This window comes from Puma concolor, chromosome B2 (genome assembly GCF_028749965.1).
Source record: "Puma concolor isolate L17-30 chromosome B2, mPumCon1.1.hap2, whole genome shotgun sequence".
Lineage (NCBI taxonomy): Eukaryota > Metazoa > Chordata > Mammalia > Carnivora > Felidae > Puma > Puma concolor.
The window spans coordinates 14508427-14524295 of record NC_141671.1 but is presented as its reverse complement, the minus strand read 5'-3'; the positions used below and the strand labels follow the sequence as shown (position 1 = coordinate 14524295).

At 45.4% G+C, this 15869-nt stretch overlaps 1 long non-coding RNA gene across 2 annotated transcripts; it reads right to left on the bottom strand.

Moving 5' to 3' along the window:
- Window positions 1-314: 314 nt before the first annotated feature.
- On the bottom strand, window positions 315-14451 carry LOC147580746 (uncharacterized). Of its 2 annotated transcripts, XR_015251050.1 has the most exons (5): window positions 14293-14451; window positions 14028-14193; window positions 10952-11057; window positions 8559-8978; window positions 315-915 (listed from the first exon to the last, which is right to left on the bottom strand). It is a non-coding gene; the product is annotated as an uncharacterized LOC147580746 (long non-coding RNA). The 2 variants fall into 2 exon arrangements; XR_015251051.1 differs by lacking the exon at window positions 14028-14193 and having other exon boundaries at window positions 14293-14445.
- Window positions 14452-15869: the final 1418 nt, after the last annotated feature.

The following is a 15869-nucleotide window of genomic DNA, read 5'->3' as shown; positions in this document are numbered from 1 at the left end:
TTCAGCTAGCATACCTCTGGTTCTGTTGTCGTTGCTTTAATATGGCATCTCAGGAGGCAGCATGGTCTATTGAAAAGGCAAACAAATTCCTGACAAGAAGTCTAGGTTCCCGGCATAGTTCTGCCACCAGCAATTTAGGTGACAGAGGGGAATTTACTTCCTATCAACCCATCTCTCAGAGTGGTCATGAGGAAAAACCCAAGTAATATTCACCAAAAGAGAAAACAGTGTGCACAGTGGCATACGAACGTGGTAATTTATTGCAGTAATCTTTGTATGAGCAAGTAGTAATATAGTGAATAAAGAAAAATATAGTCATTCAAAATATGTTTATTAAGCCCACCAGGGACAACAGCAGGTACTCGGAGAACAAAGGGAAACAGAATACACTCAGAGGATTCCAAGACTGGTTGGAAAGCAGACATAGGAACAAAAACTCGCAGCAACCAAAAAAGCTTTAATGGGCATGCGTATAATGTGATAAGGGAGCATAGAAGAGGAAGCAGCCCATCCTGCCTAGGAAAGTCAGAAAAAATCAACAGGTGATCCCTGAACAGCCTTGAAGGAAGAAAACACACTGTCCAGGCAGCTAAGCCAGGAAAGAAATCATCAGTTACAGAATCCCCAAGAAGAAAAAGAACACCTTGCGTTCAGGAAACCACACGTCCGCCAGCGTGCGGAAAGCGTGTCTCAAGATGTGGCAAGGGTGGAATCTTGCCCCCCTCCTGTGGGATGTTGCTTCCTCCTCTGGGCAAGGTAGAGTCAGTGACGTGTTTACAGCCCGGCTGTATCAGTCATGGTGCAGGCAAGAAACACTGAGATGGGTAATTCGAGAAGAGTTGACGATGGGGTTATGTTCAAAGGTGTAGGCAGGGCGTCGGGAAACCACAAGAGGTCCTGTTGCCATCCTTGGGCCTGGAAGGGTGAGGAGAGAGACAGTGATTAAAACTTGGAAGGCGGCCATGTGAGAATTCTCCTAATGGGGGCATCGACTGCACCAAGCCGGGTGCAAGGACCTCCAGGGAAGGAGTGAGGGAGACGAATGGCCCCTCTCCTTGCTCCCACGCCTCCCACCTCATCTCACCAGTGCCCCCATCGCCAAACCCAACCAGAAGCCGGAGGGAGAAGGAGCTTTGGAGGAAAAAGGCCAGGTGTGGAAGGATGGCTTTGCAGGGACAAACAAAAGCAATCTAGCACCAGGCAGGAAACGCCCAACTGGAATTTCAGGCAGCTCCTCAGGCAGCAATATGGAGAAAGGAGGCTGGGGAGAATAGGGACAAGTAAGACATAATCCAGGTGACAAATGATGGGGATTTGGTAAGGCGGTGGAGACATTAAGGAAGGGGTACAAAAGATTGAAGAACACTTAGAGATACAGTCTAAAGAAATTGACGGTCACTCACTGGTATATCTCAGAAGCTCTTTCCCATACATGTACGTTGCATGGGGCAATCAATGAACCAAGAAATGAGATGATTCTGTGGGATAGAGTCTGTCCTTTCTGGTATCTGCAACTCGTCTTTTTGTAAGCAGTTCATTTTGGTGATAACGCCAATCCTTGGGTTGGAAGCCAAGAACTGATGACAGGAAGTTCCATCCTTGTCAGATACGTCCATACCCACCATCTGAGAAAAAAAATGAGGCCATCGTAGTGGGCTGAGTGGTGGCCTTCGAAAAAAAATGTGTTCACATCCCAGAACCTGTGAAGGTAACTTTATGTGGGGACGTGGTCTTTGCAGCTGCAATTAAGTTAAGGATTTTGAGATGAGATCATCCTGGATTGTCTGGAGGGTTCTAATCCAATGACAAGTGTCCCTATGAGAGACAGAAATGGACAGCACGTGGAGACAGAGACATGGAGAGAAGAAGGCCATGTGAAGACAGAGGCAGAGATTGGAGTTGAACAGCCACAAGCCAAGGAATTACTAGAAGCTGGAAAAGGTGAGGAAGGACTTCTAAAGGCATCTTCCCTAGGGCCTTCAGACAGAGATGGCGAGAACCTGGGTTCTTATGATCATACTGAGCCACTGGATGGACCTTTTCTGAGTCAATATATGTCCGTACCACTTAGGCCACTTTCCCGTGTTCTAGTAGCTGCCGCCGCAAGCACCCTGACCTCTGCACATGTCTTCTGAGGCTTTGCTCCTCAACCACACCACCCCAGACCTCCCCTGGTGACGCTCCCGTCGCTTGTCAGTTGTCGTGTCTCAGTGACAAATGAAACAACATGGATCAAAGCCCCTCGCACGGTGCTTGGCACATAGTAGGCGCTGGCTAAACTTTCTTGCCGTTGCTCTGTCCCACTTCTCAGCTTCTAGCACCATCGCTCTCTCGGATCCCCACCGTTGTTTTTGAAATGCTTGGTGTGATAAAAGCCAGGCCCCAGCAGGCCTCTGGATGGTTGTGTGCTTAGAAGCCCCACTGCCTGGAAGGATATAACTGGAAATTCCCCGACCCAGAAGCACCAGCGAATGAAATACCGTCCTTATTAGACTGCCACCGTGGCAAGTCACGGATGCTCTCACTCTTTACAAGATTCAAATATGGTGGCAGGCATAAACACCAACACCACAACAAGCTCGGTGAAATCTGGTTTTCGGTCATTCAGAGCCAAGACGTTTCACGCCTGAGTCATCATTACCAGTATCAGTCTTCACGTTGCAGATGTGCAGAAAGACTGATTAATGCAGAATTCTGATTACTGCAATGTTCACAGTATTACTAAAGGCGAGCCCAAGAACTCTGATCAGCAACTTTTTTTGAAAGAGAGACCACTGGATTTCCCCTCCTTTTTACCCTGAATGCCCTGGTTCTCGTTCTTGGCCTCGTTCTCGTTCGGAGCGGTTGCGACAAATCCTCATTGACAGCCATGTGCCAAACTTTCTTGAGCTACAGCGCTGCCTTGGAATGGACTTTTCTAGAATGCCTCCAAAGAAACCTTCCAATGGCGGTTTTGTTTTTTCCTTTTCAGCTTTTTGGGTTAAAAGTCGTTCAAAACTTTCATGTGAATCTGAGAGTCATCTCACGAGACTTACTTGGGATATGGTAAAAACAAACGCTGAAAACGCCAGTCTGAGAACATCAGCCTGGGTGGAAAGCGTCATCCCCATTTGCCAGTGACTCACTTTGGTGACTCAGAGCTCGTCACTCAATGCAGAGATCCACAGGGCCTATCCACCTTCCTCTGCCTACCTGGAAGGAAATTAGGGCTTCAGTAGATAAAGCTACAAAGTGATTTCAGTTCTTCCTGATACAGTTTACATGAATAGGAGGCATTCCAATCTCCCAGGTGTTACGGAGCATTCAAATTTAGGGGAGGGAAGCGGTGGGGAGGTGGGGGAGGGATAGGGAGTGGGATCTTACTTTCTCCAATGTGTTAACCAAAATTGAGTGTCCCCAAGACCTAGAAACTTTATAAAAGAGAGAAGGCTCTGATGACAGTTTTAAAGGATCAAAACTTTAAATTTCCTGCAAACTTTAAGGAACCCCCCCCGAAAAAAATCTTAATGTGCCAGTCCAAACTTCTGTTTCACATGTGTTAAATCCCCTTTCACTCTGAAAGACTCTCAAGTGTCCGCTAACATTTGAATATTTACACTTTTATTCCTCTGCCATATAATCACCTCAACTGGGACATTATGCAAATATGTGAAATCTTCAAACATAAAATGAAGCCAAGTTACTCACAGCAGGGAAACCCTATGTCATCCTTCATTGACGCATGCCAACAATGTCAGGCCAATCCACTCATTTACTAGAACCAAGATGAACTTACCCACCAGCGTCCAGGAGTTCCCTCTCAAACACATGCCGAGCTAACAAAATACTGAACCTTAAACTCATTTGGAAAATAAGCCTACAAATTTTTTCCTTTAGCAAATGCCACTGGGTGACCCCACCTTCGAGCCAAACGCAGCTTGCCTTGTTTCCCTTGAGTACTGAGTTCTAAAGGCCACTAGTTTCAATCTGTTTTGCCAGAAATAACTTGAAGGCTTTCCTGAACAGGCACCAAAGCCCATGTAGTCATTTAAAATTAACATCCTAACTTAAAATAACGAAACCTCATTTTTGTTTGTGATCAAAATTTATATTGGAACACCGCTGTGGAGGCGAAAGCAAGTGCATTCACCCCACACAGGGTATTTGCTGACAAACAAGAATTGGACCGGAAGGTTTAAGTCCAGGTGCCAAGACAAAAAACCAATCCTATCTCCGAAAAGAAAACTGTTTCTCTACATTGTCAATAACTCTAGGTTATACCTATGGGTCTCCATTAGTTATAAGAACCAATGGGTAAGTCTTCCTTTACAAAAAGTTTTCTTTTCCTGCAAACATCTGCTATAAGTAGCAGCCTGAAAGAAAAATACAAAAAGGGAGAAAATATTATTTGTTGGGCAAAAACTAGGAACAATCAAAATGGCCTTCAATGGGCCAATGTACATCTACGCCATGGAATGCTAGTCGGGAATAATAAAGGGTCACCTATCGATACAAACAACAGCTGGGACAGACTGCAAGGGCATTATGCCGAATGAGAAAAAAGCAAGTCTCAATAGGTCACATACGATACAACAGCGTTTAGGCAGCACTCTCAAAATGGCAAAATTATAGAACTGGGAAATGGATTAGCAGTTGTCATGGGGGCAGGGATGTTGGGTGAGTATGATTAAAAACGTGTAGATGAAGGAAATATCCATGGTGATAGAATAGCTCTGCGTGTTGATGGTTCCATGAATCTACACATATGATAGAATGGCATAGAACTCCTCCCACGCCGTGTACAAACACCCATTTCCTGGTTCTGATATCATACTCCAATTATGTACAATGTGAGCGTGGGGGAGACTGGGAAAAGGGCACGGGGTCTGGGCTATCTTTGCTCTCATTGCTACTTTTTACACATCCATGATTATTCAAAATTTAAAAAAAAAAAGAATAAAGAATGATCAAAAAAATCATGAGAAGGGAACGAAAGGAAAGAAAGAAAAAGAAACAACTTGGGGTGACTACTGACCACCCCAGAGATGAAAGATGACCGGGAGTATCTGGAGGAAGGGACAGACAGCAAGACTAAATAGCAGAGGTTACAGTCAGGCAAGCCAACAACCAGAAACTGTTTGGATTGTAAGTTGTACATGAACTCAGTGGACAGAGAAGGGGAAAGATCACTGCACGGTTACCCCTTGAATGACAAGGATCAAAATGAAGCCCAGTGAGAAGGAGGACATGGAATTACTGGGCAGCCGTAGCTACTGGAAGGTCTGGTGGGGAGGGAGCAGGTGCACGGGGAGGGGATGGCATATGGCAGCTGATATGCCTTAGGAGGTGCCATACGTCAGATCAGAGGAAGAATGGCGAGGGGACATGTCTGACCTAGAAAGAAATATTGAAAAGGAAGATGCACCATAGAAACCAATAAGTTGAGAAAGAGGGGGCAAAATTCTTGGGCTTGAGCAGAATCACCAATCAAATAGTGACGAGGTGATCAAAGAATATCACAGGTGAGTCAGAAGGGGAAGAGAAAAGTGACAGAAATCAGGAAGACAAATGATGAGCAGGGAAGTGCAATGGCCTCTGAGAAGGCGCTCCTTACATGGGTCTAAAACCCAACAACATATGCTGAGCTTTCCAGATGTATTTAACAAACATCTTGGATAGTCTGGTACATGCCAAGTATACGTCAAGCATGATTTTCACATCAGAAAACGTGACTCAGTGAGTACCATTCATGTGAAAATAACATAAAACTCCAAGAGGGTGGGTTACCGTCGAGGGGGAAAGAATTTTCACAAGACAACTTTGGAGCAAACATCTTGGAGTTCCCAAGGGCCATATGCAGGAGACTCTCCAGTGTTTCCAAGAGGATAAGCAACCAATAATATCAAAATCTGAAAATTAACACAGTAATTCTAAGCTCTTAGAGTCTGAGATTTAGTGTGGTCATAAAGGAATTCGCATCACAAGGAAAGCCAAAGTTCATGATCCCCATGAGAGACAGTGGGGAAATTCCAAGGAGCGTAGCCCCTAAAAAAGAGAAGGAAAGAAAGGTGGTTGGCCACTCCCCATGGATGGAGAAATTACAGAACAGAAGGTCATTTTCTCTCCCAGCTACTGGAGTAAATATCACTCAGAATTCTTTGCGAACACTCAACAGTGAGGAAAGGACTGATGTCATCCTCTAAAAGTGATCAGACAGGAGTCGATTTATCTCCACGGCCACCAAGCCCAACCTCTAGCTTTGGAGAAGTCAGCAAGTAACCTAAAAACAAAGAAATCCGAAGCAGATGGTAAATGTTGCCAGACATTGATTGCTCCCTTATAAATTATGTCCCTGTGGCGCTGCAAAGAAAATCTCATTTTCCTTAGCAGTTTTACATGAATCCCTTGCAAGAAGCAGAGATGTGCATTTTAAGGAGGAATGCTCTGATAAAACCTAATCTAAGGCTGAGTGCCCACGGTGCTGTGGGTGGCTGGTGCGAAGGACTGAGAGAGGTGAGAAATAGCTAAATTTTTCTGCAAAAGAATCATGGGGATGGGGGTTAGAATTCACTAACTCGTAGACTTTGAGAAATGACTCTGTGGAAGGCTTAAAAGATACAAAGGCCAACAGCTGAGAATAAAATTGAGAGGAGAGAGCTTGACAGCAAATTGAGAAGTGAAGTCTGAACGTTGTGAGATGTAAATCCCCTCTTCAGTTTTCCTTATAAAATCTTCAGTACAGCTTATCTTGACAAGCGCTGGGAAACGTAGAGGATTGTCCAATCACTCCATTTTGCACTGAAACTAATATGACACGGTAGGTTAATTACACTGAAATTAACATTAAAATTTTAAAATACAGGGGTGCCTGGCGAGCTCAGTCCGTGGAGCAGGGGAACTCTTGATCTCTGGGTCGTGAGTTCAAGCCCCACGTTGGGTGTAGAGGTTACTTAAAATATTTTTTAAAAATTAAAACTTAAAAATCATAAAAAATAAATTAAATCTTCAGTACAATCTCTGTTGTGGAGTGAATTTTTGTTGAGGGAAACACACGGAAATGCAGAGCCTCGCTTCAAGGTTGCCGCAAGGGCAAAAGCATGAGTAGCAGTTACCTTTTTATTAACTATTAATTATTTAAGTTACAAAGAACCCGGGGACACAAAGCACAAGGGAAGGAGAGGGAGGAGGGGGATTTGTAGGTTGGGTCCCTTCTTCTTTTACTAAATTTTTAAATTCTTGAGTCACTTACTCATTCTTGGTTACCAAACAGGCTCTGTGGGAGAAGTATGATCACCTTAGTTTTATTATGTGGGTATGGTCTCATTTGTTCCTTCCCAACCTTCAAGCAGCTTTAAGGATCACAACGATCCTTTTCAGCTCTGATATCCTTTTCCTCTCCCAGGATCTCAAAAGCCTTCCCGTCCTCCTCAGACGCAAGTCTTTCAAAGGATCACACATACTTCCATTGTTCTGTTGCTGTTTCTTTCTATGGGTTGTCATTGGATTAGAGTTCTTTTTGTAGAATATTATGGTTGACTATTTTACCAAATAACCAGATAATCTCTTTACCACTGCCTTAAATACGATTTTTTTTCCAAAGGGGTTGGCCTTCCTAGAAGGTTACAAGATCGAAGGGCGTCTATGTTTTGATCCCTTTGCAAATAAATCATATCACAGAGGCAGACTAGGTCATGCTGAATCCAGACAGTAAGTTTCTTTTTTTTGTACCAAACACTAAAATAGAGTACAGTGAAGGCACGTGAAAGCAATAGATCATCTGTGTGGTTTCGTCAACAAGCACATCTGTGAAACCGGAGAGTAGCTTTTCAGCTGGGAGACAGCCGCCGAGGCAGCGAATCAGGACAAGTCTTGGAGCAAGAAAGACCTGTTCTCCAGTCTTGGCTCTGCTCTTGCTGCTGGATACTCGATAAAGTTTCTTCACAGCTTGAAAAGCCATTAAAAATAAGAATGAAGTTTGCCATACAGAAACAGAAACAAAAGTACAAGGCAGATAGTCCCTTATCCCCAACCACACAAATAGTAATTGTCAGAAAATTACAAACAGACCGAAACAAAAAGAATGACACCCTACTCTCCAACTCATCCATTTTTTCTTTAAGTTACTTTTTTTTTAATGTTGTCCTCTCTCTGCCCCAATCCTGCCCCTTATTTTTTTTTCCATACTTCCCTCCCCCAGTGTGTAATTATTCTTCCAGCTCTCAGAAGCAGCAGAGAAATAATAATTTGCTCCAATAATCACGAGTGCTCGAGGCACCCTAAGCTACCTGATGCTAGGTGATAGAGCGAGGAGGGATGGCAAGGTCAGGTGTTACCCGGTGTGGATGCTTAGGCACGGCCGGCCCATCAGAGCAGATGGCTGATTCCCCCCCCCCCCAACTTATCAGAGGGGACTTAGTCGCTCTGTTCTCCCACACAACACCTCCAAAATAGTCTTGGTACAATACCTTTCATCATGCACTCCCTACTCAAAAATCTGTCAGTCATCCAGTCCACAAATACCTATTGATTGTTTCCCCCAGGCTCTCCCAGATCATCAATCAAGTTGATGTTTGCTTTACCTCAGCAATAAAAGACTAAGGCAGGTGCTGTGCCCACAAGCCTCCTTGCGTGTCAGAGAATGTTCTTCTCCGGTCTCGCCAGCCTCCTCCCGAGCTGTGGAGCAGAAGCCGCACTTTGCAAGAAGCCATCACAAAAGGTTATGGATGAAGAGAACCACTAGAAACATCCTTCCTACTATTTTGCTTTTCGATAGTTCTTGAGCCAAACTTTTTACACTCGTACCGTAGTCTCTCTCTGGCCTGTGGCCATTCCTCTCCTGTTCTATTTTCTCGCCAGATCTGACACGGTGTTGCATCTCCCACAGCTGTGAGCACGGCACTTTGCAAATACTTCAGCTCAATGTAGATGTGCTGTCTTGATTTGACTTCTCCTAGGATTTCAGTAGCTTGATTGGCTTGGTTCTGAAGCCTTTGACTCACCTGATGGGTGGGGTTGCCAGATTTGGAAATGAAACGAAACAAAACAAAACAAAACAAAACAAAACAGGATGCTCAGTTAAATTTGCACTTCAGAGAAATGATGAACATCTTTGCACGTTCTACGCGGTATTTGGAGCATATTTATACTAAAAAAAGTTATCGTGTATCTGAAATTCAAATATAACTTGGGCATTCTATAATTTATCTGGAAGCCCTCCTGTCACCCAAAACCGAGCAAAGGAATATTCTGTAGATTCAGTTGGTGACACTTGGGCAACAGAGATGGCTTCTGTGTAGCACAATCCTGATTATCACTGACTACAGAAACGACAGAAGGAGAAGGGAGGATATACCAACGCTGGCATCTTAGCATATATGAATAATTTGTCTGGCAAAGGAGGGCTTTGTTGCCTTCTGAGTCAAAGTGCCGATGGTATTGTCGGTGGTTGGGTGGGGCGGGGGGGCGGGTATGGAGGAAGAAAGCCCTGCAAGAGAGTAGCATATGGTAACTGCAGCCCTTGTAAGGAAGAACCGCATTCTTCCACAAGGGCCCCCTCTGCCCTGTAAACACGTCCTAAATCAAGGGTGAGAAGAGGCAGGGGATGTAGGTGAGTGGGGTCCCTGGAAAGTCATCACTACCCACTAAGCCGCCCCACTCGCCAGAGACCCAGCCTCGGGTATTTTCAGACAACAAAAAATAAACCCCCTTGGCCGGAAGTCAGGAGCATCTCCAGAGATTCTGGGCAGCTCCCACTGGTTCCAAGAGTTGGCAGCCTATTTTCCACCTCGAGAATGAGGGTACTTTGTCCTTGGTAATGTGATTTCTTGGCTGGAGTGGAACCGTTAGGCACCCTGAGACGCTCTGTAGAAATGCGAGATGATATTGTATTGTATTAATGTCACTTAATGGTAGCTGTCAATGATAGTGATGGAATAAATATGGAAAAGGAAATTACTGTAATTGATTGACAGTCTGGAATCTTCGATATTCGACCTAATGAGAGAAACCTATGAGCAGCAGCTTCCAGCGCTGGCTATTAATGCAAATCGTATGCACCGCCCTGGCATGCTGAATTATGCAATGCCGTGTGAATGTCTAATCCATTTCACCAGGCTTGTCTTTATCCAGAAAAAAAATATTTCCCTGACATGCTGATTAGTATATTAGGAGAGTTTAAGAAGTTTGGTGCTAAAGTAGGTGCCATCGTGGTGTTATTAATTTCGTTCTGAACAAGACAAACAGCTCTGTGCAGCCATCAAAATCACTACATAAGTCTACAAGATAACTTTGTCAAGACTGATGGGAATTTACAGAAAAGTCTTGTGATATGTGGAAGGAATTAGCAAATAGATAAGGAGCACATCATTTTTCTAGAAAACCTCTGTCAAGGACTCAGTACCCATGGAGAACCAGACACTTGCCAAGACATCTACAATGTCTGCCATGATCTCTTGCTCAGACGTTTGGAAACTTGTGGAAATTTAGAACAGAACCAGATGTGGGAGGTCAAGGGAACAACAGGTACAGATAAGGTTTAGGGCCTCCTCTGGGGTTTCTGTGGAGATTTAAGTACTGCCCGGGCATGATCAACAACAACAAAACACTCTCTGTGGAAATATACTTTATACGGGAGGAAGTCTGTTGGGCTGGAAAAGTTGCCAATTACCCGTTACTTACACATTCCAAGAACTCATAGCTTTGAGAATCCCATAGCCCTAAGCTCTTTACCCTGTTCATATCAACTCTTAAAACTTGGACCAATAGAGGAAGTGTCTAGACTCCTAACTACGTATCCCAGAGCTATGACCAGGCTGCTCACAAGTACCCCTAGTGTCCCCAGATTGGAAAGCAGAGGGATGGAAGAAAGAGAACATGCCGTGCATTGCAGTTTTCTGCTAGTTAGTCTTGACACACTCCTTGGTCAGTACATAGATGAACTTTTTATCTAATTGCACAACATGTTTCTGAATACCTTTTATGCGCCAGGCATGATGCTACAGCCTAGATGTGGAAGCACAGCTCCTGCCCACATGGAGCTTACAGTCTAGCAGAGGAGGCACATGTGAGGTGGTGATCACCTGTGGGAGAAAAGAGTGTCACAGAAGAGGAAACAAGTGTATGTGACAGGGGGACCGACTTAGTCGGAGTGGGGGTGCACTGGAGAAGGTGTGACTGAGGAGGGGTCCTTAAGCCAGGACTCCGCGAATGTTTTTATTCTTTAAACTGTAATGAACATGTACTGATACAACGTGTGTTGGAGACAATATGCTCGACAAAACTTATGGTCCGGTTGTCGTTGTATATACAGATGCACATTTTTGCCTTTTTTTTTTTAATGAAAAAGCCTGTTTATTTATTTTGAGAGAGAGAGTGTGCGTGATCATGAGTGGGTAAGGGGCAGAGGGAGAGAGAGAGAGAGAGAGAGAACCCCAAGGAGGCTCTGCACTGTCAGGGCAGAGCCCCACGTGGGGCTCGATCTCACGAACCCATGAGATCACGACCTGAGCCGAAATCAAGAGCCAGACACTCAACTGACTGAGCCACCCCAGTGCCCCCATTTTTTCCTTTCCAAGTGAATCGTTTTAAGTTAAAAAGTGAGCCAGCCGATTTAAAGACAATGTTCAGCAAATAATAGTGCGATTGGTACTCAAACATATCACAAATTGTGAATTGGGGACATGATTGACTGAAGCTTGGGAAGTCTGTGTGAAGGAAAGGTGGTAAGAAAGGTGAGGGGCCACCTGGGAGGGAACGGTCTCGGGCAAGAGTTGAAATAACAAAATGAAGGAAAAGGAAGGCAAGACAGAAAGTTCCTCAATGTCCTTTCACATATATTATTGCACTCTTTCACCACACCGGTCCCCTGGGGTGTAATGTATTCCGTCGAATTTTCTATAGAATAATTGAGGCCCTTCCAAGGTTAAGTAAAACACTAGAGGTCACCCAGCAAATTAGCAGCAGAGATAGAGTTACAACGCAGGCCATCTCTCGCCCCGTTGAGAACGTGTCTCTTGCCTCCAAAGTTCTGAGTGTGCAACAAGATGGAAAATGAAACTTTATATAAAGCAAACTAAGTAAAACAGAGGACTTCTAAAGGAAAAGTAAAGGCTGCAACTGGCTTGAAAAACATAACAGTGTTTTCATGACTGGATGTCCTTTGAAATGACTCCATTTCAAAGTCCTTGTAGAAGCTCGTTGAATATCGTATATCTTTTCAAGGAAGAGACAAGCCTCTAAAAACCAATGATGGCCATAGTGGGGAGGTCTAGGCCCCCTGCAGCCCAGTCCTGGCTCTCACAGAGACATGAAAGGGTATTCCATGGACGGTGCGCTTGTCCTTCTTGATGTCAACTCGGTAGCTGGGTTTTTGCCACCTGGCTCCCAATTACCCCAATAACCCATTAAAAGCCAACATGTCAACCGTCACCGGTGAGTTCCTCTTAAACCATACAGGAGCTGGTTCTGTTTTCAGGCTCCACCATTCTGGGGATAATGAACTCCACAAGCCTATTCCTTCCTGTATGAAGAAGCAAGGCTGTTCCACCGAAGGCTCTTCCAGGAATCTGTGCACTCTTGTTCCATGGCCTGAGAACTTTCTGGAAAGTCTGGCTGCTGTTAAATTCTCTACCCTACCAACGCCTTCTCCCCTCTCCCCCCACACTTTACCAAGCCCACCCTCTATCCCACCCTATTTTTTCCCCATCTCTTCCTTCCCCTCCCCTGACCCCCAGGCTTTCATAGATCTCCAGCTTCAGGGCTCATGACTGATTCATTCAACCAACATTTATACGTGAGCACCATCTACGTGCCGGGCTCTGCTGTAGATCCTGGGCATACAAACACAGTCTTTATTGTCAGGAAGCTTATATTCTAGTGGGAGGAGACAAATAATCTCATCGGTTTTCTAAAAAAGTCAAATAGTGATAATGCTGTCAATGCAATGCTTATTCAAAGACTGATGAAATTGAGTGGACAAGTGGATAGTTTACAGTCTGGAGGGTCTATCTGAGAAGATCGCATCTAAGTCAAGATCTAAACCACACGGAGAGCAGGTAGGGAGCCTTCCAGGCAGAGGGAACGGCTCGTACAAAGGCCCTGAGCTGTCGGGAAAGGGGAAGGGTTTACAGAATTGAATGACAGCCAGCGTGTTGCAGTTATTCTCTGCGAGGCTTTGAGTGGCAATATTGTGTGGGATTCTTCCCTGCATTTAGGGATTTCTAGCATCCCTGGCCGCGCTGCCCATTAAATGCCAGTAAAGCACCTGGTCCTAGCTACCAAAAACCCCTCCCCCCATGCTGCCCCAATCGAGAAGCATTAATGCACAGTGGGTCGGGAGTAAGAATGCTCCAGGGGCTTTGCCATCCGGTGTATTAATTTCCTGTTTAAAGAACGGAAAGTTATTCTCTCACAGTTCTGGAGGCTGCAAGTCAAGATCAAGGTGTCAGCAGGGTTTGGTTCCTTCTGGGGGCTGTGAGGGAGAAACCGTTCCAGGCCTTTCTCCTGCTTCTGGTGGCCTCAGGCATCCCTTGGCTTGTTGATGCAATTCTCCCTGTGTGTTCATTCTGTCTTCCCTCCATGCATGTCTGTCTCTTAGCCAAATTTCCCTTTTAAAAGGACAGCGGTCATATTGGACTATGGCCCTACCCTACTAAGTACATCTTGATCACGTGCAAAGACGTGGATTCCAAATAAGTCCTCCAAATAAGTTAGGACTTCAACATCATTTGGGGAAGACACAGTTCAACCCGTAACATACCTTAAGAAATCTGGGTGTGATTTGACTTGATTTGACTTGATCTGCTGTAACCCTTTGGAGGATTTTAAGTAAGTGCATGATATGATCTGACCCCTGCTTTCAAAAGTTTGTATAGACGGAAAGTGAATTATCTGGGACAAGGGTAGAAGCAGGGACACCAGCTAGCACAGGAATTCAGGCAAGATGTGAGGCTGGCTGGGAAGCGGTCCTGATACGTGTAGCCAGGTAGATACAGCATGTAGCCAGGCGTGGCCTCTCAAAGAACTGACCCAGGAAGTGGGGTGACCCTCACCCGGAGAACGTCTGCCCTGTGAGCGAAAGCTGTCTGGACACAGTCCACCAGGAGAGGGAAATTGGAACTTCAAGACCATCAGCCTTCAGGTAGAGACAAGAAACTGACCAGGACAGGTTCTGAGTACACAGGACAGAACAGGATGATCTTTCGAGTGCTCTTCTACCTGCAGGGGTATATGGTGAGGACAGTTTCCACACCGTAAGTCAACACGAGATACCGCCACCTTCAGCGGGTCAGGCCACGAGAGGTCAATGGTGCCTACCTCCCCACTGCTTCCTTCCTCCCTCCTGTCCGCGATGGTGCACGCCAGGGCCCCGCATTACCGCTTCCTTTTCAGAGCTGTCCCGATACGCATCCCTTCCAATAAATGAATATTTCCATCTCAGTGAACAAAAACAAGTCAACGCACCAACAAAATGGGCTACCTTCCAGGGTTGGTCTGCTGACAGATTAAAAAGTGTGTCAACACAGCTTTATATTAACAAACATTGCAAAGCAGAAGCCTTTGTTTGTTTTGTTTTGCTTTGTTCTCCTGGTTTCATGGTAATGTCCGTGGACCCACGCCTACCCCCGTGCAAAGGTAGACGGACCACGTTCTGCTGGCCTGGCCGGGACCTTGAGATGTCAAAGTGTCGGCGAGTTGCAGCGGTCAGTGTCTCACTCCTGCCAAATGAATTGGCCAGGACAGTGACAGCAAGGTGAGTGCATATGCAGTGTCTTTATCGTGCAACTTGGGGTGATGACGTAGCAGTAATAAGAGGCACTTTTAAGTACCTAAATTTTAATGTTAATATCCAAGGATAGTGGGGCACCTGGGTGGCGCAGTCGGTTGGGCGTCCGACTTCAGCCAGGTCACGATCTCGCGGTCCGGGAGTTCGAGCCCCGCGTCAGGCTCTGGGCTGATGGCTCGGAGCCTGGAGCCTGTTTCCCGATTCTGTGTCTCCCTCTCTCTCTGCCCCTCCCCCGTTCATGCTCTGTCTCGCTCTGTCCCAAAAATAAATAAAAAACGTTGAAAAAAAAATTAAAAAAAAAAAATCCAAGGATAGTGATGGAAGGGCTGAGGAATGAAAGAACCATATGACAATCTTCAAGAAAAGCAAAGAAAGAAAGAAAGAAAGAAAGAAGAGAAAGAAAGAAAAAGAAACAGAGGGAGGGAGGGAGGGAGGGATGGAAGGAGGGAGGGAGGAAGGAAGGAAAGAAGGGAGAAAGGAAGGAAGGAAAAGTGTCTTTTAATTCTTTAAAGAAGGCCCTAGCTCTGGACCTTTTTTCATCCCCCATCCCCAGTGGCTGGCTATTTACAAATAATACTTCAGAGTTGACCTTGACCCAAGGTCACTGCACTGGCCAGGGTGCAGGGCTACTCTGGAGCAGGGGTCAACCAACCACGCACAGCCCTCCGATCAGTTGTGGCCCATGACCTGCTTTGGGGCAGCCCACGAGCTAAGGCTGGTTCTCATATCTTTTAACGGTTGGGAAAAAAAAAAAAAAAAAAATCAAAGGAATCCTATTTTGTAACACAGAATCACACTTCATGACACACGAAAATTAAAACTATGTGAAATTCAAGTCTCAGTGTTTGCAGATAAAGTTGTATTGAAACCCAGCCGTGTTCCTTCGCTTGCATATTAACTACGGCCGCTTTCGTGCCATGGCAGCCACGTTAGGTAAGGTCAGAGACCACATGGCCTGCAAAGTCTGAAACGTTGACTGTCTGCCCCTTTGCAAAAAAGTTTGCCAACTCCTGCTCTAGAGGATTAAGGAAGAAGCACGCTGAATCTCGTTCCGTGGTCTCCGATCGCTCTCCCAACTCTTGGTGAATCACTGCTCCATTCACTTACG